Source organism: Gallus gallus, chromosome 24 (assembly GCF_016699485.2).
Source record: "Gallus gallus isolate bGalGal1 chromosome 24, bGalGal1.mat.broiler.GRCg7b, whole genome shotgun sequence".
NCBI lineage: Eukaryota > Metazoa > Chordata > Aves > Galliformes > Phasianidae > Gallus > Gallus gallus.
The window spans coordinates 1,363,356-1,390,528 of record NC_052555.1 but is presented as its reverse complement, the minus strand read 5'-3'; the positions used below and the strand labels follow the sequence as shown (position 1 = coordinate 1,390,528).

The following is a 27,173-nucleotide window of genomic DNA, read 5'->3' as shown; positions in this document are numbered from 1 at the left end:
CAGGGCCCATTAACAAAGAATTCGTATAATTCGGATGTTCCAAGCATTGAAACCTACCTATTGAAAATTGCCTTTTTGTCTGGCAGCCAGCAAAAGAGAAAGGGGAAAAAGTGATGCTCTCCCCCTCCTTTTTGCTGAATTGTTCTGCAGTGACATATGCATGTAATCCATGATGGAGAGCCAAAAATAGGATTAATCTTGAGAAGCCCACTTTACTTTTCCCCCTTCTCAGTGCCGGCATGTTCACACAACTCAAAGTGGATTGAAGTGATAACGAGTAGCTCAGCACATGGCCCTGTCTGCTCGCTGTGTTATCATGCATTCCAATCTGACTATCTAATCTAAGATGCTTTTAAAGGACATCATCAAAATATCTAAGAGCTGCCGCAGGATCTAATTACAAATCTTCAGGAAGAAAGGCTGGCTTTGCTGCAAAGATGGAATCCCACCCCCTTAAGTCTTTATGAAGCAAAGAGGCAGAAGGCTGCAAAGCACACGTGTGCAACTCACAAAGCTGTGTTCTTGGGCCTGAGTCTGTGAGCACCTGGGGCACGACACGGTGTAAAACTATTGTTCCATCCAAAGCTATGGTGCTATTTTACACTGCACAATGCCATGAGTCACTCAAACTGCATTGTATCCCTTCCAAGGAATGGTTTATATTGGTCTGTGTTATTCATTGTTTTCTTAATTGCTTGGCTTTCCCTTGAGCACATTACCACGGATTTTGGGTGCCCTACAAGTGCTGTTAGGTTCACTCTCGCAGTCCCCACAGCTCACACACCAGCATTCCCTTTACATGCATGGAACTGGAGGCAGAGATGAGGGATGAGATTTATCTGGGGAAATAAGAGGTATTTTCAGAGCAATGCAACCAGATGTCTTGTGTCCCAGTCCTCCCTACTCACCTAATAGAGCTTTTCCCTTTGTCTCCTGGCAAGCCAAGGACAGGTTCACCAGACAGACCAAATAAAACTATAGCCAATGTCTTCATCCTTCTGCACAAAGAACTTATTACGACTGAGAAATGCAATAGCTCATGGCAGTGCAACGTTAGGCACAGATTTGCTGCTTGCTGTATTCAGCAGGGGAACAGAGGTCTGGGAAATGAGTCTGGGATGAGTCTTCCATGCTCATTATAGAAACAGCCCTGTCTAATTCTAGTTTCCTCTTTTCTTCTGCTCCCTTTTATCTAAGTTACTACCAGCCTTACAGTCAGCTCCTGCATATCAGGAATATCCTGCATATCCCTATTCATGGACAGCTCTTCATCACAGGCAGTAAGGAGCTCATTAATCACACCCATGTGTCCCAGGAGGAGAACTTGCTCGGAAGTCTTTACTCCAACTCAGTCCATGCACGATTCCTTGACCTTAAGTCAAAGTCTAATTTTCCTCAAAGCACTGCAGAATGATGGAATGCTCCTCAATTTGGAGCAGTATATTTGCAGCTAAAAACTAAACCATCGTAGCCAACTCCATGGTAAGATACTGCACGCTTGGGTCCATTTGTCTCCAAACAAATGTATCCAGATAGCACTGCCCACTCTCATCTCAAAACTGCCATTCACTTTCTTCCATGGACACAATTGTAACTCAACTGTTGTGAAGCACAGCCCAACCTCATCTTCTCAAGTCATGCTCTGAATCAAGCAATAGCAACATATTTATAGTGTTAAAGCACATACCTTAAACTTGGCTGGATCAAGGTGTCCTTGGACTGCTCTTGTTACTGATTTCGGGGGTGAAACAGCACCTTCAGAAAAGCATTCATAGAGCCTTCATCCAACAGCATCATGAAACAGAGAGAGCACCCATCTTCTGAGATGTGCCACTGTGAAATAGAAGGTTAAGGTCCAATGTAAACGCATTCAGCTTTCATAGAATCAGAGAATCATGGAATCATAGAATGGCCTGTGTTGAAAAGGACCACAGTGCTCATCCAGTTCCAACCCCCTGCTATGTGCAGGGTTGCCAACTGCCCGACCAGGCTGCCCAGAGGCACATCCAGCCTGGCCTTGAATGCCTCCAGAGATGGGACATCCACAGCCTCCTTGGGCAACCTGTTCAGTGCGTCACCACTCTTTAGTTTGCAATACACTGCTGTCCTGCTGAGGCGCACACAACGTATGTACAGACCAAACTGCATGGGTGAACCAAGGAGCATCACCCCAAGCCAAGGGAAGCTGAGAACATAAAGGAGCAAAGTCTCCCTGAAGGATTCAAGCTGAATATTGGCACAAGCATGGGCAAAATCATTACTGTATGGCATCTTCTCCCTCACATTTGTCTGTTTGTTTTTCTACCCTACCGTTGTTATTATGATTATGGCTATTTTTGTTCTGGGACACAACAGGTGCTTTTCATAGGGGGGCACCCTGCTGGGATGAGCACCCGCAGTGCTGGATGCTGAATCACTGCAATAAAAACTGCCCACTGCACTGAGATTTAACAATCTAACAGTATTCTGTGTCTCTGTAGAACAATCCCCCCCCCCCCCCCCCCCCATATAACACCTTTCCTATGCTATCAGCTCCTTTGCAGGAGTCAGAGGGAATACCTCTGTACAACTGCCTGCCCCACACATGATGGGTTGGATGGAAGGTGAAGGGGCTCGAACAGACACGAGTAACATTTTCCCTGGTCATCTTCCTTCCCTTATCTCCCATAATCATATCATTGTGTTTGTTACTTCAAAAACCCCAAAACATAAACCCATCTCAGCTTAGAAGCGGCAGGACAACAAAAGGCCTTTAATGTCTGGCTGCATATATCGTCATTAAAAATAAACAGCCAAGCAAATAAAGAAAGCACGGCAAGCTCAGTGTGCTCAGCATGGGGATGCCAAGCAGGGAAGGAACAGCAGAGGGAGGTATCCGGCCATGCATGAGGCAGCAGAGAGGAACTGCCCTGTGCCGTTGGGCGCTGCATCACGAGGGCCCACGAGGGTCCGTGTCCCGCACTGCCCTCTTCCTCTGCGGGACCCTGAAAGTAACGGTTTGATAGGGAATACCCAGAGATAACCCTTTGTGCTCTGGATAACTGCACAGAGAGCTCCAGGATAACTTCCTGAGAGCTCCAGGAAGGCTGCGGTGAGGAGAGGGATGTGTAAAAAGTCTTTGCCCTTAGGGGGCACTTTGCAGAGCTTCTGAGCTCACCCCCACCACACAAATCTGATGGAGAAAGGCAGTGGTGCCACAAAGGACCGAGCTCTGTTCTCTCAATGCATGGATGCTCTCAACAAGCAGAGGTCCTGAAGAGCACATCTGGAATCACTTACAGCAGCATCTGGAAGCTGTCACAAGCTGCAATGAGACACAGTTGCTTAATTATTCTGGGTCTGTATCCTTTGCCACTGTGGAGCTGTCAGTGGCCGTTCAGCCTACTGGGCACAAATCCCAGCACCCCTCCTGCACACCACTCATCGCATACAACACTTGTCACAGTATAGGAAGCATCAGCCTTACCCTCAGCTCTGCCCTGACTGAGTCCAGCACAAGTAATAGCCTATGGTAACTTCACTGTTCCTGCAGGAGGAAAGGAAGAAGAAGGAAATAACCCAACAAGTCCCACAGAGAATGACAGCCGTATGATAATCCCAGCCCATCTCTGCATCAGACACAACTAAAAGTTTCATCCCACAGCATCCATCTGTTCCTTAGTGAGAAGTCCATCAAGCCCTTGCAGCAGCAGTATGGTTAAGACTATATTCTGACTTATCCTGGAAGATGAAAGAAGTACAAAAGTACCCAGGACAGACTTCTATTTCGCTCTTTTATTTTTGGTACGTCTTTCAGATACATAATAGGCAGACTTCTCATGGAAGACAATCATTTTGTTTTCCTTATCTCTTTCCCAGCACTGATGCTTGCTCCTGGAAGTGAAGGAGTTAAGCACACTGTGCTATGCATTTTCCTCAAAGCACAAAGGGAGACAGGCTGAGGATTCTTGTCCTTATCCCAGTGCTGAACTTCAAGGCTGAACTTCCTCTAGGATCATTTGCATCTTCCCCTTCCGCCTCCAGCAATGCCCCGAGGTCAATGTCCCAAATGAATGGGGTCATAGCAGAAGAGGTGGTGCCTCTGCACAGTGAACTGCTTTGGAGTGGGATGGTGCTAACAGGAAGCACAGAAACATGAGAAAAAATGGAATAAAGGTAATAGAAACCAAAGAGGGATGTTGAGAAGCTCTGGGGAGATGAGGAAACATGAAAGTACATCAAGACAGAGCACACTGATGCAACTGTAGCTCAAGGGGGGCAAATGAGCCATGTGGAAAATGCAAAGGAATGGTAGAGAAATCATAAAACCAGGATTCCGGAGAATACATCTTATAGTTCAGCTCATGCTGCAATAAACATCCAGATGGCTGCATATCCCAGAGAGACACTGCTGGGAAAGGAAACGGAGAGGGAAAGAGGGGGAGAGAGGGGTCACTGACACATGACTCTTCCATTCCCAGCGAAAGAGGAAAAGGAAATGCAGATTAAGAGAGGTCTTCAGGCCTCAGCACTGGCTGAGCCAGCACAGGCACAGGAGGCAGAAGCCAAGGAATGTCTTTGAACCTCTCGTGCTCGCATATTTTTATAGCCCTCTTCCCATCTCTGTCTCTCCCTCCATTTCAGCCCCCTCTTTTCCCACTCACACCAGTCCCCTCTCCAGTTCTGACAGTCTCCCCTCCCTTTTCCAGAGCCCTACAGCAAGGGTTGGTTTATAGCACTCTAAGCCACATGTCACGGCATCACATCCTCTTTTCTCTCCCCTTTAGGGGATCTTTCACAGGTCACAGTAAAACAAAAGGGAACAAGCTAGACAAGCCCTTGCTCTTTAAGAAGTGCTCCATAGTAACCCCAGAGGTCCACAGGGTCTTCCACAAATCCATATTCCCCGTGGAAAGGGGCTAAATAAGCACTCTGGTAATAAAGGCATAGCAGCCAAACTCCTCATACATGGAAAACAACTATGGGAAATAGGGTGAATTTAGCATTGCATCAATTTGTGCCAAATCAGGCTATCTTGCTGTTGTTCTTAACACACTCAGCTCTCATTCCGTGATCTTGAGCATGCCCTCTGCTCTCCCTGTATCTCAGTTTTCCCAGATATGAAATAGGGAAGAAGCTGACCTAGCTACGTATGTGACCCCCCAGATTTTGCATTGAAAACATTAAACCAATTTAAAGAAACACCATCAGAAGAATCAGTATTATTGTCTTCTCTAAGACACTGACAGCTCCTAAGTAGGAAGCATTGCTGAGTCCCAGTGCACAGAGCTCACACAAAAGGGACTGCAGGAGCTCACAGCCAATAAGAGCAGGAGCAGCATGGTGTTATCACTGGGAATGCCAGAGGGCTTCCAGGAGAACACAGCTCTGGATTCAGGCACTTGGGCACATTCCCCATCTCACTGAAACTGACTGACTGGGTTTGTTCCACCCAAGGCTACCAAACCATGAAAGAGAGCACCTCTGAGCAATGGGAGACACAAGAAGTGGCTGCACAGTGCATTCCTCCCAGCCCTGAGAGGTTTAACATCACAGTCTGATTCATCAAAGCATTCAAAAAACATATGCATAGAAGGGGAAAAAAAAAGGACCATGGCTTTGCTTTTTTGCTCTTTGTTCTGTATGTTACCTACTTTAAGGTGAATCAGGTGTTCTTTCTTCTAAGCATTTTATTTTTAGCATTGCTGTTAGTAAATTGCTTTCCCTGCTGCACGTGTCTGCCTTCAGACGGAGATGAAAGTCTGCTCTGAGGAAGGTGCTGGGTGCACTGCTGTCCCTGGGTGCTGGTGTGATGGGGCGCAGTGCTTTGAGAAGTCAGCACTTCTAGGGCTGTTTGCTTTCATCCTTGCTTCAAATCTGCGTTAGAACCTGCTGAGTAAGCAGCAAAAATAGAGATGAGGTGGTGGGGGTGTGCAGCTGAGGCAGGAGTGATACAATAGACCATCACAGCACCTTGTGCAATGGCTGTTTTGCACCCAGACTGCTAGTCACACTGCAGATGCTTTTATCATCACTTCAGTCCAATGGGCAGAAGCTGAATATTAGCAGAAAGAACAGTTTCATGGGTAAGATAGCAAACCAGATACTGCAGATTTTATGTACCACCATTAGTAAGTCACTGTGTGATACCTCATCTGTAGGAAAACAGTTTGCATTTCTGCCATGCCTTTGGGAAATGAGTGCTCTTTTGGGGTCTCCTGTGATCCAGGCAGCGCCTCACCCAGGGGGACTGCTGTGTCTCACACCACCACGATGGGAAAATTAATTGTGTGGGCTCAGTGGAACACAGAATTTGGCTACTATGGTTCATTTATACCCAACAGACATCTCTGAGAGCAGGAGGACTGCTCTGCTGGCTGCCTTGGATTCCAGATCCCCAGGAGCAATAGAAATTGAAATACACTGTCCAGAAAGATTTAATGAAATAGTCTTTCACCGACAAAGATGGGCACCAAGCCATCCTCACTCTGCTCTGCCCAGCAGCTCACCTTGGCTGACGGGTGAACAGAGTCCAAGAAAGAGAGAGCGTACAAAGGAGGATAATTATTCTGAGTCAAAACAATTGCAGCACAGGATTTTTTTTGTCTTTCTGGGCTGTAGCAGTAACTGAGACAAATGTTCTTCTCTCAGCCATACTTCTCCATCAGCCGTGTCAAATGTACTTTGCTATTAGCCATAACATTTGTAATGTTTCATACGACTGAACAGCTGAAGGTATGCAAGCTCTGCAATGAGGTCTGCCCTAACTTCCTTCCCAGTCCTGCTTTTGAAGCCATGATTCCTTATTTCCTTGCTAATATTATTATAGATCCAGACATCAGAACATAAAGTTTGAACTGCATCCTTGTCGGGGTTTTCCCTGACTTGCTGAGTGAGCAGTGGGGTATTTCTATTACCATCTGTTCTGCAGAAACATCTCAGATTCTCAGTTGCACACCTCAGTCTGGCAGTGCTGGCTGCTGTGTGCTCACAGGAGAATGGCAGCAGCCTTTCCCAAGTTGGTTTATGGGATCAGACTTAACTGAGTCCTTCTTGTGACCTGCACACAACCAGTCCTGCACCTTCAGAAGCCACTGGTGCCTTCAAACACCCAACCTGTGGTTCTTCACTCTCCGCAAGCAAAGCCAAACCACACAGCACACAGATCACACTAAACTGTCAGTCTGGAAGATCGGTCTTTCCTCATGGTGAAGCATCTCCTTGTGAAAAGCTCTCAGCCCATTACAGTTGCTGGAGACTTCCCAGGGGATAACGCCAGTGAACTGGGAGGAACCTCTCAGACACCCTTCCATGCTTTTCATAATTACCCATCATTTGGATTATCCATCATTTGGATCATCCATCATTTGGATTATTCTTTGCATGGGACTTTGTTCCCAAACTGCACAGTGCGTAGCACAACTGCAGCGATGCAAAGCCAAAACTAACTGACAACACCGCCACCAAAGAACCCCTTCCAGTAATTGAACAGCTCATATTTTGACATGCTGAGTTATTAAGTACTGAGAACTGATGAATTGTCTCTCTAGACATAGCACTGCATGCCAGGATAAATACCAGAGCTTATGCAGCCTGGGTTTCAGCACAGGTACATTGGCCATGCCCACAGGCAAGGCTACATCTGCTGCCGATACAGCAAATATTTAGCAAAGAGCCTAAAAAGGAGAAGGCAGCTCCAAAGGTAATGCAACTGCAATAGCTGCACACATACAGAGGAGTGCTGCTCAGTGACCATTGCTTAAATATCATGAAATTAGAGCCAGTATCTCAATATTCCTGTGAGTTGTGCCATTTCCAACTGGTTTTACCGACAGCTGAGGATCCTCCTCCCACTCAGTCTCTTCTGTTCCAATAGAAACTGATGGGAGCGCTCCCACGAGCCGCAGTTCAGAGCATGCATACACAAAGTGTAGACACAGGATTTTATCTCACAACCTGAAATATGCCACCAGGCTGCAAATGTAATGTTTCACAATTAAATGTTTTTAGCCTACAAATAACTGGAAGTGCTGCTGGCAATAATTAATGGTCGCCCTTTGCATATATGTGGCACCTTTCATTCAGTAGTCTCAAAGCACTTAATAAGCAACAATTAATTAACCCCATAACATCTCAGTGCTGTAATTAAGACATCTACATGAGGAATAATTGCAGCACCGGTGATTTTGGTTCCAGCAATTCCATCAAAGCACTGCAGACGTGTCACAGCCATTTGCAGTGCAGTGCAGCACACAGCCTTGGGAAGGCCATGAGAAGCTCTGTGCCAGGCTCTAGCAAGGAGTTTGGGAAAGCAAGATGCTAACAGGTAAATCACCAAGGTTGCAACATTTCTGGCAATGCAATGTAATACACTTTGTGTTATGTTATCATTTTGGATGAGTGGTCGTCTCCTATCTCTTTTTTTTTCTAGTGCTGCATTAGGTTCTTCCCTACTCCTTTATACATCCTTTTCAGTAATAGCTCTCCCATCTTCCCATGCAATTATGACGTGTTTTGCCAAGATGAAGGAAAGGGGAATTTGTTCCTTTAGAGAGCTTTCATCTGCACACAGTGCTTTAAGGCATCCACTGAGATCTATACGAGCTGACAGCTTAAAGGTGGAACAACAACAATAATGGCAAGCCTTGCCATTAATTCAGCAGCTCTCAAAGCACTGCAGTGTTTTTCACAAATACGGAGTCTTAGACCACAGTCAGTGGGTTGGGCTTTTCCTTTTGGTAGATGGGAAATGTTGGGTGCAATGATTTCAGGTCTACAACCTGTGCTTAAGATTAAGGGAGATCTGAAGCTCTCAGGGCTGGTAGGAAGTCACGGGAGGCAGTAATGAACTTTGGAAGAGAGTGCAGCTATTCAGCCAATTATGCTAAGGCCAAATTTCTCCTTATTCCTTTCTAATGCACAATTAAAGTGTTCTAAGTGTGCTGGTTTGTGGTTGGCCCTCTTTCCAAACCCAGGTGCCAGCAGAGTGGATGGATACCCAACGCTGCAATGATACTTTGAAACGCCAAACCTTGCAACATCTCCACAAGGCTATCACAGGGCACCCGACCCCAGCAACAGGAGACCACTGACATTGAGTCATCTTGCACTTTCAGGCAAAAAACACCTAGCAGTAAGAGGTTACATCTCAACGGCTATAATTTAGCATAGCTTTATTGACCCAGAAACTCTATACCAACGTAAATGAGCTGAAGCTGCGGTAGTGGGGCTCATTCAGCATGCATAAAAGCATAATGGTCTGGAGTTTCATCAAAACAGAAGGATAAGTATCTTGTTTCAACATTTCAGCCAATCTCTGGAAGTGACCCAAAGGGAGACTGGGGGGGGGAAGGTTCTCCCCATGCAATCACCCTATTGCCTAAACAGAGAGCCTGGGTGTTCCCATCAAAGCTCTGCCCTGCAGGGTGAGTTCAGGCAGCGCTTGGACCTGAAAGGCAGCACTATCAGAGCTACAATGGGACAACCAGGCGGCAACATAAGTGTTAACTTGTATCGGGGCCATAGATCACAGGGGGAACAGAAAGGAAGGGCAACTTGTGGCTTGGAAGGCTGAGAATGCACCAGCTGCACCTTTAGCTGTATGAGAAGCCGCTGCTCTACGGCTTTAGCATACCTCATAAACCAATTCCTCCCAAACAGGAATAGGAAACTAATGAGCAGAGTCAGAGTGTCCACTGTTGGAGACATCAGTGAGAACATGCTGGGGGAGAAGAATGTCCTCTTCTTGCAGAGCTAACGCTGAGGTTTCAGCATCCATTTCTGCCCAGATGCAAACAGAACAAGCAAAACCCACCAAAACAAAACACCTTGCTGCTACAGCATGTGAGCATCACAGCTAGAGCTGGAAGGAACGAGAGGAGAAGGGGAGACAGAGTGATGCAGGGAACGCTGGTCAGAGCTCCCAGACTTCTGGCTGCTCTGGAGTGATGGGAAATGACTTTGCTTGTCATTGCAAAGGTCCTTAATGTCTTCACATTAGATAAATTCACACATAAATTGTCTCTATGTGGAATCTTTGAGATGGGAATCTGTATTTTATGCAAAGCACCTGAAGCAGTGCGGGAACCATTGACTGCTGCTGTCAGCACGTGCCAGCAGTACTATGGGTGCCCTCCTCACCAGGGACCTGAGTGCATAATTACAGCTTTAACAGTGAAAAACTTAAGAGAAAGAACTCTATCAGTAAAGGGCAGGCAACAGTTCCTGCAGCATTAACTCCTCGTGACAGTTAAATCAGTTTCTTTAAGGATTCATGGATTATTATAGATAAGTATGTAACACAGGACATTCTTCTCTCATTTTGCTCCGAAGTGCTACATGGAGAACTTGCTTTGCAAGGAACGTTCCTGTTTAAATGGCTTGATAAACTGGATTCCTCTGCTGCTGTTTGCTCCTGCCTTCCTTAATCTCCCCTAATCATAATAATGATTTTTTTTTTCAGCCTGCAATGCATCTGACCTACTTCCACACTCCCTCTGTCCTGCTGCTCTTTTTCTGTCTCTATTCTCAGTAAGTAACTGTGGTTCTCCTTTCCTATTCCATTAAGAAACAATCATTGAAAGTTTGCTCCAAGAAGACTGAGATCCTCAGGTCTGACTCCCACCTCCCTGCCAGCAGCGTTCTGAAATCACTGCCCATCTGCATGGGATGCCTTAAAGCTTTGTGCCTCCACAGAGACCTCCACACCACCAGCAACAGCATCCAATTTTTAATCACACCCACAGAATAGTAATAATAATTTGAAGATTAAAAAATAATAATAATAATAACAACTTTGATTCAGGGACAGAAGAAAATTAACTCATAAATAGTGGTGGGTGCATCACTTTGGACTATTTATACATCACCCATCCGGAACTCCATCTGCAGCTGAAGCACAGCCCAGGGATTCGGGTTTGTGTGATGATGTGAGCTGATGTAGTTGGAAAAGATGGGAGGAGGGCTGAATGTGAAGCAGCACAGAGGCCCTGACGAGGCTTGAAACTCTCATCAACAGCCCCAGTTCTCTTAGTGAGTGCCAGTGCTCGTTAACTAATTGCTTCAGACCCAATATCCCTGACTGGATGCCACATGGGAGAGGTGGGAAGCTGGGCCTGTGCTCAGGGAACAACGTGTTTAGAGCCAAACAAGCAAAGACAAAAGGACAACAGGAACCAAAGGGTGTTGTATCTGGTCCAAGAACACGAGGCAGTGAGATGAATGGTCTCTGAAACAAACTGTGATCAATGGAGGCACGGGGCTGTGGGAGAGCCAGGCAGCAATGCTCCTTCCTGTGCAATTAGCCAAGCAGCATCACAGGAGAGAAGAGCTCTATTGGAAAGGGCATCAATGCTCACTCTGTGCTTTGTGTGTTTATCATCACTTCTATGACAAAGCAACAAGATACCCTCATGTTGCAGCATCCAGAAAGGTCTCCCTTTATCACACAGTATTGGGGCTATCCTATGGGCGTCAAGGCAAAGCACAGTGAGGATGCATGAACAAAGTTACACTGTTTGTCTACAGCAAATCAAGGGCTGAATGCATCCTGCAGCTCAGGGCACTGCTCTCACGCTGTTCTCCTTCACAGCTTCCCTCCCCACACCTCGCTGCCTGCAGAAAGCCCTGCTGACTGCTGGAAGGGCAGGGAATCATCTCCTGCTGCTCCTCACACACACATATGCTGGGTGCCATCCCTGGCAGCAACACCACACAGATCCCCACCCAATGAGCAGTGCCTGCAGTCCTACCAGACGTCCCACAGGGATGGAGGAGCTTCTCCTCACAGTGTGCATTTGGTGGATTAACTGCAGGTCTCATTTCCATTGGCTATGTGGCATTGAATTGTGCAAAACTCCCATACAAATGAGAACAGAAAAGCTCTTGGAGCAAGCAGGCTTAAAAAGAAGAAAGAAAAAAAGAAAAAAAGCAGCTCTTGACTGGAGTCTCTGTGTCTAACAGCTAATTATGATGCTAAGTCATAGAATCTGATGATAAAAAAAAATTAGCTATCCCCAGAAGACACACAATCTAATAAATGCTCGCTGCAGATCTAGCTCCTAAATCTGCTGCCCGCTGAGATAATGAAGTATGATTCAGTCAGATCCAGACATCTTTTTAATTTCAGAGGCAAAAGTGCTCAGTGCTGCAAAGCTGCACAGAGAGCAGCCCAGGGTGGGTGCAGCACAGCCCCCAGCCCTCAGAAGGTGAGGAAAGTATAGGGCTACAATGCAAGGGGGGGGAAACACCCCATAGCACCTCTGCCTTAATTTCTGGTTTGGAATCACGGCAGAGATGCACGTGCTGTCTGTGCTCAGCCCACTTAGACACAACAGGTAGGTTCTGCTCTGAAGCTCTGCTCCTTGTTCATCGTTCCCCTCCCAGCACAGCAATGCTCAGACATAACCCAATTCCCCAGCAGGTGCTTTATTTATTAATGCCAGTGGAAATGAGAGCTGCACCTGCCCGTGGGGCAGCAATACCTGGCCGCCCTCCTTAGTCCCTGTGCTGAGAACAGAGCTATTACATTACCTTCAAGCTACTATTGAATTACCTCCAAAAACGGTCAGCAGCTCCAGTGATATAAAATTAGGCAACAAAACTCTCATCTATTAAATAAATTGGGATGTGCTTTCTGACCTACATATTAAATCAACGTGGATTTTCAGGGGGCTGATAGCACATGGCTCTGCTCCAAGGACAGTCTGAGAGCTTCCATAGCACAACTGAGCTCCAGAAGGGCCACAGCTGACAAGGAAGCATTTCTCTCGCATCTCCAGATGCAGGGAGATGTACTTCCCACCCACCCCCAGACAGAGTAGGGAAAACAGAGCTGCACCATCTGAACTGGGACACATAGGACACAGCGTGGGCTGTCCTTGGGAGGGACATTTCTTATGCAGACAGAGGTTTACTCACCCCTGTAACTGCTGTGCCCCGAAGAAACAAGGAGCCAGAAGGGAACACCACGCCTGCTGAGTGGAATGTGACACATCTCTCACACACAGTTCTCATCACTTCCTTTTTGTCTGTTCTACCAACTGACACATGATTTAATCTGGCTTTTTTTTTCCTCCACTGAGGACTTCTCCCTCTCCTATCCCAGTCCTGTGGGGGTAGCTGATGCCAACAGCCAAAAGTCCAATGTGCACCAGCAACAAACACCTTCTGCTCCCAGGAGATGCCTATGGTGCTCAGGCCCATGGATGAGTACTGATCTAGTAGTCAACCAGTGGTTGACTACTAGATTAGTTAAATTATTGATAATCCTGACTAAAGGATGTGCCCTAAAACAGAAGAACCCTCCCAGAGCTCTTTCTTTTATGAAACACCCACAGCACAGCCAGCCTGCCGTGTAGATTCATACTTGTGAAGTAACACAACTAAAACTTCTGCAGAAGATCAGATAAATGGTTGACTGGGACTGGTTGAGTGTAGCTGCATGCCCAGCCCAAGAAAATGCATTTACAGCAGCAACACCTATGATGAAACGTTAACAAATCTCTCATTTGCAAGAGGTGGCTTCTCCTGCTCCCATCAGTTTGTATCTGGGACACCCAACCACCAGGAGATTTAAATACCTGTTCTAATAATAACTGCAGAAATTTATACATATTCATAGATACTTTTATCCTCCAAATAAACCTGCAGCACTAATTCCTGTGCAGCACTGAGCAACAGGAACTTACAGCAGCAACTGATTATCCCTCTCTCAGAAGTCAGCACCAGCTGGGGCTGCTCCAGCTCTGGGACACAACTGCAGGTGGAAGCCTATATGGGCAGAAGAGCTCTCAGTGGGAGCATCTGCTGCAAGCAGACACTGTCAGCTGTCAGAGAGCTCATGGCCAAAGAGAAGATGCAGTATTGCAGTGAGCAGCTGAAGTACTCCAGTTTAAGAAAGTAAGAAATGGAGGCTTAACATGGCATGCATTGAAACATGGAGGTCTCACTGCCTGTGTGCTCCTGTGCCCTCCTGACCGCACAGCCCAGATTCCACCGTCAGCCCCTGCTGCTGTTATGCTTTTTACTTGTGCATCCCCAGAACACGAGTTTCTTGTGTCATGCTGCTGCAGAAGTGCACACTGGGGGAAAAATCTCAGCAAGTTTCCATTGGTGAGGTGCTGCCCACCCACCCAGCCCCAGGCAGGAGCCCAGTGCTACAACTGGGGAGCAGAGGGCATTTCCAGTGCCTGTGCTCACAGCCCTCCACTTCCCCATCCCATTTGCTCCTTGCAGGATGCAGTTCAGCAGGTGTGACTGGAAGGACAGAACTCAGGGCTGCGTTTCTTGCATGATCCCCATCCAGCTTGTGTGGTGAGACCTCTGGCCTAATGCAATCTGCTGTGCTCACACTGTGGGCAACGGAGAGACGCAAATAGAAACCGGCAGCTCTGGCCACATACAGTTAGTCATAAATACATGAGTTATTGCACAACCCAGTTTGCATTGAATATGACAGGGAGAAGGGCTAAGCTTAGAAAACAAGCCGGGATCTGGTCTGTCCTGCACATCTGGTGCCCATCACACAGTGCATCAGATCCTCCTTCCCAGCTGAGGAACTGCTGAGCTAAGGCTAAGGCAGCACCCAGCTCCACCAGGGCTGCCCCAGGTTGGTCCCAGACATCTTGCAGTGCTGGATTCCAGGACCCCGCCAGGTTTCCCTGAGCAGCATTCCCTTATGTTCATGCACTTGATGCTGTGCTACAATGTTTTAAGTCTGTATCCTTCTCAGCTCTTTCCACAATGCCCATCTAACAGCTGCGGGACCTGTGTCCAAAACAATGGCGAGTCTGCAAGCAAGTCTGCGAGCGTCAAGGAAGTGGGGAACAAATGGCCTAAAGAAAGGAATTGTGCAAACAGGCCAACGGCAGCAATACAGCCCCACCTCCCCCCCAGCAGGCTGCACCAGCTGCAGTGTGCTTGCCCTAACTTTGCTCTCTTGGAGAAGCATTCCTGTGCCGGACCCAGGCAGCCAGCTGCTGTCAAAGCAGTTCTATGGCAGCAAAGCACCAGGAGCACTTTGGAGACTGTGAATGGGGGATGAAAAAGCAAGCAAAGGAACAATGTTGCCCTATCCTAAGCACAGCATCACATTTCCATGCAAGCCCAACCAGTGGAGAATCCAATTCTGCAGGCTGTGCGCTCATCTGTGTGGATTTGGCCATCAAAGGGACAGACTGGAACAGAGGGTTATATTCTGCTCTATTTGAGCTTATACCTACTTGATCTTTATTGCACAGTCCCAGGGCCTCTTCACACACACTAAGAATATCTTGTAAACACTAAGAGGCTGAGGGCCTTAAAAATCTATGTGTTCAGTTACACTCCTAATATTTCTAACTGCTTTCTTTAGCCAGATGCATGGGTCTCCACAGTGGTGGCAGCATAGTAATAATTCTAAAGGAGCGGGGAAATGTTTGATTCCAAGAAAAGTATTTAAAAGCCAAAAGATGTGAAGGCGCAGAAGGAAAAATACAGTATGATCACATGTGAGCATCTTCTCAAAGCACGGCCAGGCTGCTCACATGGAGCAACGTGGAGCTTTGAGGCAACACAACAGCACTGCTTTGCAGCTTCTCTGGGCAGAGTTGGGGCAGCTTCCCACCGCTGCTGCAGATAAACAGAGCCACCAGCACTGGTAGTTCTAAGTCAGGAAAAATCCCATCCTTCCCTTTCCCTGAGCTTTTCTTCAGTGGAAAAAAAATGTGATTGAGTGACAAACAGCGTGGCTCAGTGAAATCCTCACTAGGGAAGAAAAAAGCCAATCTCACTTGTGATGCCAAACTCCATCACTTTTGATACCAAGTCCCATTTATTTTTTATCAGCTGAAACTAAAAGGCCACACTCCTGCCCAGCACCCTTTGGTGCTGCCCCTGGAAGCAATGGCTCACTGCTGGATGAGGTGGCTGGACGGGTGACCTTCAGACCAACAGAAGGGCAGACGGCCCCTCTGGGCTCCCAGCAGCAACCTCTGCATGGCACGGGCTGGAGCAGCTCCCATCAGTCCTTTCCTGTTGGGGTGAGCTGCTCACAGTGGCTCTGTGCTTCACTGCCCATTGCAGCTGGAGAGCTTGCTGGCATCGTGAAGAGCCTCTACATGTTTCCACAAAATGAGCATGATGAAGGACAAGAAGCAGAGAGAAATTTGGGATGGGGAAGCATTCTCCCTTTGTTTTAATTCTTTAAAAGCAAAGACGTTCAGACAGAAAAAAAAGAAAGCAGCAGTGAGCTGCAAACCGCCCACCAGGAGCTGCTGGGGGGAGGCAGTTTGGGGCAGTGCAGCAGGGATCCTCAGCACGGAGCCAGGACCTTTCTCTGATCTGCAGTTTTCTCAAGCAGCATTCCCATGTGCAGCCCACCATTTGGTTTTAGTTAGACAGACATAATGAAAAATGCTCTGCATGGGAAGAGCAACAAAGGAGCCCTACCAACATCACGCGGCGACAGCCAGTCAAAACAAGGGAGAGCTGAAATCACAAAAGAGATGATGGTATCTCCAGAAGAGGCGAAGGCTCTGTCACCTCGGGATGCTCTGGGCATCTCTGAGCCACTCACATCAGCTCCGCATGCAGAGGGATAGCCCTGCACGTTACTCAGGCTGCAGCCTCCTATATATGGAGTGAACTGAGCTGCTTCCGGAGCCCCGAGGTTTTATCAGCAGTGCCATGTGGGTACAGTCCTGGCTCATCCTAATTAACTTGTCAGGTCTGACAGGATCAGAACTGTAGCCAGTAGCACACAGCAGCACAATAAATCACATGCCTTTGCCTTGTCATCATCTTAATTTATACACTTTCTGCATCCTCTTTTATTAGCCCACACAGCTCTGCTCCCCACACCAGGGGATGCTGTCCAATACTTCTGCCATTTGCTGTCTCCTTACACAGGAAACCCAAACCCACCCGTGTCCTCAACCACAGTTCGGCCTGTTGGCATCTGCTGCAGCACACGCTGCCATGAAGCAGTTCTCATGTCTCAGTGCCATTGTTCTCTTAAATTAAAACTCACAACTCAGAACTTCTGCATGCTTATTACAGAATCATAGAACCATAGACTCGCTAAGTTGGAATAGACCTTAAAAATCATCTACCCCTGCTGTGGGCTGGCAGCCCCCCAGCAGCTCAGGCTGCCCAGAGCCCCCCTTATGGCCTTCAGTCGCCATTTCGTGTTGCCTTTGCAATGCCAGCACTGCTGCCAGCAGGTCAGCACACACTGCAGCCCACATGAGCCCAGGTGCACCGCGTGCATCATGCCAGTGCAGCTCAGGGTCGTTCCCTGCTGTGCCTCGGGGCACACATTGCAGGCAGAGCAACTGCTTTGCAATGAAGGAATAAATGCACAGCAGCCATCAGACGTTTAACCTCTGCGGTCACCAAATGGCAGGGATAATTATCAGGAAGGATTTTCCACGTCGTGTACAGCCAGCAAAATCAAGTCATGTGTTTCTGACAACGCTGATGGTACAATAAAGCATCTATGAAACACACTGCCATTATGAGCAGTTGGGGTCAGCTCCCAAAGCACAGCTCAGGAGGGTGATGGCTCCATTCCTCTTGCTGCCACTGCAGGGACAGCCCCAAATAACACCGCTGCCCTCAGTGCCCTGCTCAAACCCCATGGGAGTGCCACCTCTCCCTCCCCCAGCCTGGCCTCGAGCTTCAGGCTCAGGCTCAAGATGAAGCACTCACTCTGCCCTCACTGCCAATGCAAAACCCCAGCACCCTCACTAGCAGCCCTGATGCTCCCACGTTTCTATGTAATTCAGTCACCCTGCTGCACTGAGACCACCCCTGCTGCAGCCCTTGTTCCCACTGGCTGCAGGCTCCTTGCACTCTGAATACACTGCAGCCCCTCTGCTCCATGCGTGCTCTGCAGCTCCCCTTGCACCCTGCGTGCCCCCATTCACCCTGTATTGCACTTGCACTCCCCTTCACTCCGCATGGGCTGTACCACCCTGCAGCTCCCTGCACCCTGCATGCTCTGCAACTCCCCTTGCACTCTGCACGCACCACTGGCCCTCTGCAACATGCATGCGCAAGAGACCCCTGCGCACTGCAGCCCCTATGCTCTCCTCATGCACCGCGTCCCCCCTGCATGCACTGCATCCCCATTGCATTCTGCATGCATTGCATCCCCCCTGCACCCTGTATCCCCCCGGCACGCATTGCATTCTCCCTGCACCCTGCAAGCCCCCTGCACTCGCTGCACGCCCCCGCCCCGCCGCGCGTTCTCGCGCTCCCTGCGCGCGCCCACCCCGCGGCCGCCATCACGCGCGCGACCCAACGGCCCCCTCCCACCCTCCGCCACCGCGCAGCGCCCGCCCTTCCACGGCGGCGGGGCGGAGCCGGGCGGGCAGAGGCAATGCGCATGGGCCCCGGTGCCGCACGGAGCCTTTCTCTGCGCCGGGGAGCGTGCTCGTAAGGGGGGTGTGTGCCGGTTGGATGCGGTTCCCCCTCCCGGAGCGTCCTCCGGCGGCTCGGCGCCCGTCGCCTCTTCACCTGTCCGGACGGCGGCCATGGCGGCGGCACGCGGCTGGTAGACGGCGGGGAGGGCCTCCGCTGCGGCGGGGCGAGGTGAGAGCGGGGCGGAACGCTGCGGGGAGGAGTGGGGGGTGGGGGGCTTTGTCAGCGCCGACGGCCGCGCTGCCTCTCGGGGCCGCGTCTGCTCCGCGCGGGGAGCGAAGGAACGGCTCCGCGCGGCTCCATCTCCTGCCCTTGGGTTCCTGAGATTATTGTCCTTGGTTTGTTTTTTTTTCTCCCCTTTCCATCGGGAATCGGCGCGGTCGGTCCGCGCGTGCTCACCGTCGCGCGGCGCGGAGGCGGTGGGAAGGAGCGGAGCGGAGCGCAGCGCACAGCTGCACGCGCGGGGCTCCGTGCGCCGCTCCCCGGAGCGCAGAGCTGCGCCGCTGCCGCCCGCCTCGTGCCGGAGCCTCCGTTGTGCTCAGAGCCCTTTGTGCGGCGGGTGCGCGGCCCTTCAGAGCCGTTTAGAGCCCCCCCCGATGCGGGGGGATCCCCGCACGCCCCGGGGCTGCCCGCGGACTGCAGGCGGTGTGCCTCGGGAAGGGCGTTGGGTGCGCGGGGTGCTCCGGGCTGGGTGGCCTCCCTGGTTGGCTCAGCGCTCCGTGCGGTGGGGTTGGCGATGTTGGGTCTTCAAAGGGAGGACCCGTAGTGCTGTGGGTGAATTGTGGCTTCAGCAAAAGGTCAGGTATGCCTTGGAGCTTGGGAGCGTGTTCCCAGCTAGATTGCTGGTTTCATAGAGCCGTTTGAGTCAGAAGGGACACAAAGGCCGTCTGGTCCCAGTCCCCGCAATGCACAGAGACACCCACAGCCCCATCTGCTGCTCAGAGCCCCATCCCTGACCATGGCTGTCCGCAGGGATGGGGCACTGCTGCCCGTGCCCGTGTGTCCCTGCCGTCCCATCTCTTTCTCCGCAGTGAATCTATCTCGTATCTCAGTCTTCTGCTCCATACCGGATTGATGGCTTTCTAATTACAAGGGGGTGATAGGATCAAATCATCTTTTGTTGTGCTTCTGTACTTTCCACATGAGGTAGTGCAGAAAACAGCACTTTGGACAGAGACTTGGATGGCCTCTGCTGTGGGTGGGAGTCCCACTTTGTGGTGTTGGCCAATACTGTCACTGGGAAGAATGCAATTCATTGGAATACATGAAAAGGCAAGGAGGTACAACCTTAAAATATGCTATTTCTTTTCAAGAAAGAGAGATAAGAATGGAGAGATCCAAAAATGGCACTCCTTTCAGCATGGAGCAGGATGGTGGAGCTTTGGAGACCACGATAAGAGTATCTGCCAAGTGTGGGAATTCTGAGGGCACAGTTACCTTTTCCACAGAATAGGGATGAATGCTCTACACAGACTTGTTTTGTGTCATGCGATTTCTTTCCTGCTGCACAGATGTCTCCTCATTGTAGTTTAGCAAAATTAGGTTAGGCTTGACTGAACAATTTATTTTGACTGGCAAGTAAATTATTATATGTTCTTTATGAGAAAGAGCAAGCAAATGGTTCTTGTGATTGGAATGATTTGTTTTCATGAGGCTTACCAAAGGTATTATGGAGTATCAGAGCGTGCACCCTTCTACGTCTGATGGTTTTATGAAGTTTAAATGCACTGGAGCCATCCGGGGGAAACATTTTATTGCTTTGAGGATGTTGAGCTAATGGGAAATAGGAAAATGGAGAGGCTCTGATGTGCTCCTTGTTACCCCTATTATTTGGGGGATACAATGGAACTGAAAGTATTAATATGAAATTAATAATGTACAGAAATAGTAGTTCATTGCCAGAAGCAAATGGCTGTTAAATAGTTCAGCCTGTAATCTTGATGTGGGATTTGTTTATTCAAGTATGTTTGTCAAGTTTTTGGAGGTGCAAAGGGTATCTGAGGCAGGCCAGCAAAACTGCCATTGAGGGGATGGATTTTCTAGGGTTGTATGTTTGTTTGAAGCTGAATGTTGCAGTGTTGTTGTGTATCTTTATGGTAGACTGGGAGGTATCCATATCCCAGTTCTGAACGTTCTGTTTTCCTGCAGCCCAAGTTGGGGAAGTACAGTGATGTCATTGAGTTTTCCTTCTGGAAAAGAAACGTTACTTTACCATTTAAATGCATTGTTTGCATGCAGCTTCGGCTCGTGCTGTGGGGACGATTCCAGTCAACTTCCCCCATTTCCAAACAAACAGGTCAGGCACAGTGCTGTTTTCATGCACACATTCCATGTGGTTTTTGGGATCTCAGTACACCTATTTCCAAAAATAGGAGTGTTTTTCCTATTTTATTATGGCTAGAGGTGTTTGTGTAAATGACAAAGATTGCTGTGGGTTCCCTTGGCCTTTGCTTCCTCCTTCCTACAGACGAGAGGAAGATGTTGGCCTCTGCGTGAACTGGGCGATTATTTTGCTTTGCATTTCCTCTTAGCACGGTCTCATCAATGATGCTATTGTCTCACAGCTGTTGGCTCCATCCCATTTTGGGTGATCCCGGGGTACGGGGCGGGGGGAGATACAAAGAAACGTGGGGAAATCTGGAAGTTTTACATACAGACGCCTGGGCTGATTGCTCTCCTGGGCTGTGCCGCGGCTGCTGTCGGGTGCCCGTGGGCACAGCTCCATTCCGCGCAGTGCGGTGCCTCGGCCTGGTACTGCTGATGGAGGGGTTCTGTGCGCAGGGCAGAGCTGAGCTCGTTCTCCTCCCCTGCACGACTTGGAGCTGTAAGGTGAGCACACGTGGTGCCTTCAGTACCTGCCTTGAAAGCTGTTCCGTGTCGCCGTTGCGATTGCGGTGGCGGCCCCAGGGCCGTCTGTAATGCCGTAATGTGAACGGAACAAACGACAGTGTTTCTCAACTTAGAACATCAGCAGCTATTTTCGCTGGGGGGAAAAAAAAATAAGTCAATTTAGTACCTAGGGTGAAGCAGGTCCTCCGGTCCGGCCGGTCTGAGGATGTTAATTTTCATAGCGATTGCCATTGTGATGCTAATCTCGGAGCTGTCTGGCTGTGCGCCCTGAGCCAAAGGCACGGGGGATGTGCGTGCCGTGGGCACTAAGGAGAAGCATCTTATTACCAGCCAGCTATTGTTGTGGAAATGAGGTCTTCCAGCCAACCAGCGCTTGGAGGATGGCATAACCCGAGGAGGTCCAGCTGCAGGTCAGCAGTCACCGCCTTATTTCGAGCTTGTCTGGTTGAAACTGTTTCTTTTCAGTGTTAGTTTTGCGTGTGTTTGTTTTTAACTCATAGCTGGAAACAAATTGCTGTCATTGAACAGTTAAGGCTGGGAAACTTGAGGGCATTTCAATTTATTGTGTTGGGTGGGAAGTGTAGGAAGGCAGAGGAGCTGTCAGTCTGTCGATGCAGTGATGTGAATTCTGCTTTTCTTGCCGACTTGCTGTGCTTCTCTGCCACTTCTTCTGCATTGCCTCCGTTCTATCTATGCAAAACACTCCAGATGTGCAGATGATGTGGCACTCCACGTGCATGTGCCACTTGGAAACAGGTAAAATCAGACTTACTCAGGGCATGTATTTAAGTCCTAGAAACTGTTTTAGAAACTCTAAGTAATGGAAAAGTCTGAGGGCTCCAGGTGCTTTGTGGCAGATAACGCATGCTGTGACTGGACTTGGATCTCCTCCTGTGAGGGTTCCTGCTGACCTCTGCCATACACATGCAGTGTGGGCTGGGGCTGCTCCTGAGCACATTACAAAGCATTGGTGTATTCCAGTTATTTGGTGCTTTCTGTTCCTGGAGTCTGTACGTATACTTGATTGCTGTGTCTGTGTGTTCATAGCATCGCGTTATTTGGAAGTGGCTAAATTAATTAAAAACTGCCCTTTGAAGTATTTAGTAAATTGGATTTGCTTTCCCAGCAGTGGACAGGAAGTTAATCGTGTCTAAGCTGATGTTGACTTCTGCAATCTGATTTTCCCTGCAAAGAAACTTTATTACCTAGTTGTTAAATGCACACTTAATTAGGCGTTGATTGTTTAAGCTGATAAACCAATGCTACCAGGTTTGCTGTAATCAGTTTGGTAAATATGCCATGCATACACTTCCTTATGTTTTGTTTTTTGATGAAGCACAACGTTAGCTACCTTCATTCTAATTATTTGAGTATATTTTGATTTATTGTTTTTCAGGTGATGATTATGACGTTGAGCTGTTGGCATGCACTGGATGTTCTCTTGCTGTTTACTGACACATGTAAATCTGGGTTTTATAGCCTCATCTGTGGATGTTATAACAGCATGGCTCCACTGCCCCTCTTATAACCCATAGCTTAGGAGAAAGGTACATCCAGATCTCCTCCTTTGAAGGAGCCCATGCTCAGTTTGTTTTGTTTTCATAGCCAAATTGCAGCCTTTGGAGCAAATCCTGTTGTTGTAGCTTGAAGTCTCCAGCTGAAGGGACAGTTCAGCATTAATTGCCGATCAATGATTCATTCATCCTCTTGTCATCTTAATTGCTCTCTCTGAGGAAGAATAGAAAAAAAATGAATTGATTTAAGTGGGAAGCCCATCCTTCTGAGTCTGTGCTATAGTGTGGTAAGAAGTATGATTTAGTGGCTCAATCCTCAGCGGAGCTTTGTGGTGTCTTTAGATGGAGCTCTCTGCCACATCCCCTTTGTGCCCATCCTCTGGCACTGCTGCTTTGGCTTCACTGAGTCTTCTCTGGAAGCTGCAGTGCTTCCCCTCCATCTCCTCCCAGAGTGCCCCTTCTTTTACCTTTCCAGACCTCAGCCTTCCATCTTTATGGATGGAAAAGCATTGATTTGGAGTATGCATTAATAACCCTTTTAAGAATTAGAGGAAAAACTGGGTTTAATTCATTAAACCAGGATGATAAGTAGTTTGAGCCTGCCTTTATGGGGATTTCAGGATAAAATGAAGTGCTTTAACATCCCTGAGGTTTTTTGTTGGATGCAGGGTCTCTTGGTCAGCCACAGCCTGAGATATGGCCCTGGATTTCTGTCTGTGGGTTTGCAATGTGAGTGTCACAGAACGGAGCGCAGTGTGTGGATAAACTCACTGTGATGGTTCAGGTTTATCTTGTGTGCTTCTGTTTACTTCTAAGGAGGCTTTATACCAGATCAGCAAACTGCCAGTGCTGTGTTATTCTTGGTTTGGTCTTTTACTGGCTCTTATTCCTTGCACAAAGCAGGCGAACGCTTCTTCCAGACAAAGTGTGCTCATGGGACATCCCATAATGTGAATCGAACCTGTGTTGTTGGGTAATTCAGCAGCACAGATGTGGTGCTATTCCCACAGCCATAATCCCACAATGCAGAACAGAGAAGGTGACAGTGATGTAATGACTGCTGGTGACTTGCTTTTAAGATGCAGGGACGGAAGGTGGTGTTCTAAAAGCTTTGTCATCCCTTACTGGCAGATTGAGATAATCAGTAGTGCTCAAAATAACTGTCAGGAAGGTGCTGCGTTCTTATAACTCACTTGAGAATTCCTATTTCTTCAAGAAAACCGTGTTTAATGTTTTGTGTATCTCATTACCTGAGTTATGCTTAGCAGTGGCTAAAGAAGTGTCTATTAAAATGAAGTCTTGCTTTTGCTTTGGTTACAATGCTTGCTGGCAGTGGATAGGTATGCATTCTGACCTCGGTATTCAGAGTGTGCAAGGTGCATGCAAGTGCTCTGGGGAGGGAAATGAGAGGTACAGCCCTTTGTGTTGTGAAAGCAATCTGGTGTCTTTTGGTGCTAATGTGAGAGCAGAAGTGACAGCGGGATTTGGAGAACTAAGGGGCCTGGCTTGAATTCCTTGCAGCTGGAGAAACTGGAATATCCCGACTTGGAAGGGACCCTTAAGGGTCTTCGAGTCCAACTTGTATGGAAGAAGGCAGCTGGAGAGCCCTTCTTTGAGCATAGCTTTACTTATTACAAGAGCCTTTGGGTGTTTGTTGGGATTTACCCTTTTCCTCCTTCTTATGAATATCTTCATTGGACTTCATAATAGCCAGCTTATGTGTTGTAGCCTGAAGGCGTGATATATTAAACCAAAAGGGGGGAGGGAAGGGGATATCTTTTGTGAATAGAGTTGCACGGGAAGCATCTTCAGAGAGTAAATTCCCAATCCAATTGATTTGTATTTCATTGTATCATTCAAGGAACCATTGATTTGTATTTCAGTTGCTACTTCCAGTGACTTGTCCTATGGTTATCAGCTCATCCCTCACACCCTGGCTGTGTTATAAGAAAGGCAGCATTTGGGTGTTACTGTTTTCAATGTGTATACATATGTATGTGTGTTACTTTAGAGCTGCTGACAGACCTCACTTTTGCACTAATATATAGAATGTGTTCACTCATCTGAACTTGTGAATGAGTTTTAATTTAAACGTATCTGTCTTTTGACACAGTTTGTACAGCAGAGCGCATTGATTCTTCCTCACTTGTAGCCATGTGCAGCGTGATGTGTTTGCTGGAGGTCGGTTCAATAGCTGACTGCATCAGCAGTTGTATTTCACAAGAAGTTCTGATAATTTATTCCTGAAGTGCAAATGAGATTCCGTAGTCCTCCAGCTGAATGATGCATAAGGCAGCTTCGTGTGGAAAGCGAGGTCCCTGCTAACTGCTGCAGCCCGTTTCATTGAAGAAACAGGAACAAAAGTTTGTTTGTAACTCTGCTGGAGTGGAGAACAAAGGCTTTGGGGACCTTTGAACCTCTGTGGCTGTGCATCTGAAGGAGGAATTGTTCAGGAATGGGAAAAACTGCCAGAAGAGCAGAGCTGTGCGTTCCCCTCCATCTTCCTGCAGCAGGGTTTAATGACCACATTTAAAGGAAGAAAAGTAATTAATTGGAAGACTTCTTACTTGCTCTTCCTACCGAGCTCTGGTTTGATTCCCAACCATGCAGGGATGGTTATTCTATCAGTTTTTGTTTTTACTTTGCATTGAGCCAAGGTTTCTTTTAATTACTATTATTTTTAATGATTGTATTGGCTTCTTCCTTCTCGTTTCTTGCAGAAACCTCACTGGTTGATTACATACTCAGATGTTTGCTTTTTTGGCTGTTGTTCCCCTGTGCATGTTTGCATCCTCTGCAAGTAATTCTGGCCCAGGGAGCTCTTTGTTTCCCCTCTTTCTGACTGCACTCTCATTCCATGATTGCTTTTCACTCTGTGGTGGTCATCTCTCCAAGGAAGACAGGAAGGAATGATCAGTGCTCTGAAGGAACTGCTCCTTCTGCATGGTGTGCTGCCTGGCACGCTGCGGGTTGCAGTCTCCATTGGTTCTGCATGTGTGTTGCATGGCTGGGTGGCAGCTGGATTGAAGTTCATTCTGATTTTTGTGCTGTCTGTTCACTTTGCTTTGCAGTTGGCCCAAATGGTGAGCTATTGCAGACGTTTTCTGTTGCTTCTTAAAACTCTTGTCCTCTTTGCAGCCTTTGCTTGCAGTCTCTGTAAGGTTAGGCTGTGCTAAAGGGAAGCTCAACCTCGTGTCTTGCAGTGTGTGAAGCCTGGCTCCTCAGCGTGCTGCTGAGCTGTATAACAGTTGTGCTGTACCTCTGAAGCTCCCTACAGCATTATAGGTGTTGCTTTACTTCTTGCTTCTCCCTCCGATAGATGCACAGCAAGCTGAACTACTCAAATCACCTTTCATTTTTAATAAGATTTCACTGTGCAAAGTGCTCTTTATCTGATACTTCATCAGTTATCCACAGAGCAGTTGTAAAGTGAGTAACAAATCCAATAGATCCTGGGCCATTCAGGTCCATAGACATGCTGTATTAATTTGTGGGTAATGCAGCTGTCTGGAGTAGCACTGGGAGGCTTTCTGGGCACCTTCACCTACGTTACAGGGAAACCTTCCCTGCTTTCCATCACACAGCACAGGTACCCCTTGCATTTCCTTTTGTCAAACACCAGGTTTAGGAGTGAAGCCATGGTTAACTCTTCTGATTAAAACAGGAAATGCAAACGTATAGATTGGTGTTATAGAAAACTTAATTTGTCAGCTCTTATCTCTGGAGGATGTGTGTGGAGGAGGGCTGCCATATGGCTGCTAAATATAACACAACTTTCTCCTGCGAGCATTCAGAAAAGTACAGAAGTTTGCAATCTGCTATCTGTGTTTTTAATAGGAAAGTGCTGCAGATTTTCAGAACCTTCTGAGTGCAAACTGAGGTGATGGGAACGGAGCCAACAAGTAATGTAATAAAATGCAAGCGTTTCCTGAGGAGGTGATGCTGGCTGACATAGGGGTGAGGTGCTCAGCATCTTGCAGATGCCCGTCCCTTTGTTAGCAGTTTCTGTAAAGCAAGGTGGTGATGCAGACTGGGTGATGTCAGCTGTCAGTGCTCCCTGCCCTCTGGCTCCAATAGCTGCCATTCTTACTCGCTTTAAGCATCTGCACTGTTACATCCCTGCACTGAGTGCTGGAGGACTTGGGCTCCTCCTGCAGCTGTTTGAACAGGGGAAGCACAGCTTGGGTGTGGGCATCCCAGATTTGTCTTCAAAAAAAGTTCTTGTTAATTTACCCAGCTTTCGTGTTTGCTGGACGTGCTGCCAAGACACAGATGATTCCATGTTTTAAGAACACAAATGTAATTGAAATATGGTCACGTTTCTAGTAAGTGATTTAATGTGTGGGTATGTGTCCATTTGGAGCTAACGAAGCCCAGCAGTGCATGTTCTGCAGCACAGTGTTTCTGCTTAGATTTCAGCAGTGGACG

At 48.0% G+C, this 27,173-nt stretch overlaps 1 protein-coding gene across 1 annotated transcript in view; it reads left to right on the top strand.

The window, feature by feature from the left end:
- The first annotated feature begins 18,314 nt into the window (after positions 1 to 18,314).
- ARHGAP33 (Rho GTPase activating protein 33) overlaps positions 18,315 to 27,173 on the top strand; it is a 171,580-nt gene continuing 162,721 nt past the window's right edge. The window contains exon 1 of the mRNA XM_025143331.3: positions 18,315 to 18,552. The gene's annotated coding sequence lies outside the window, so the exon portion shown is untranslated. The remainder of the gene's footprint in view (positions 18,553 to 27,173) is intronic.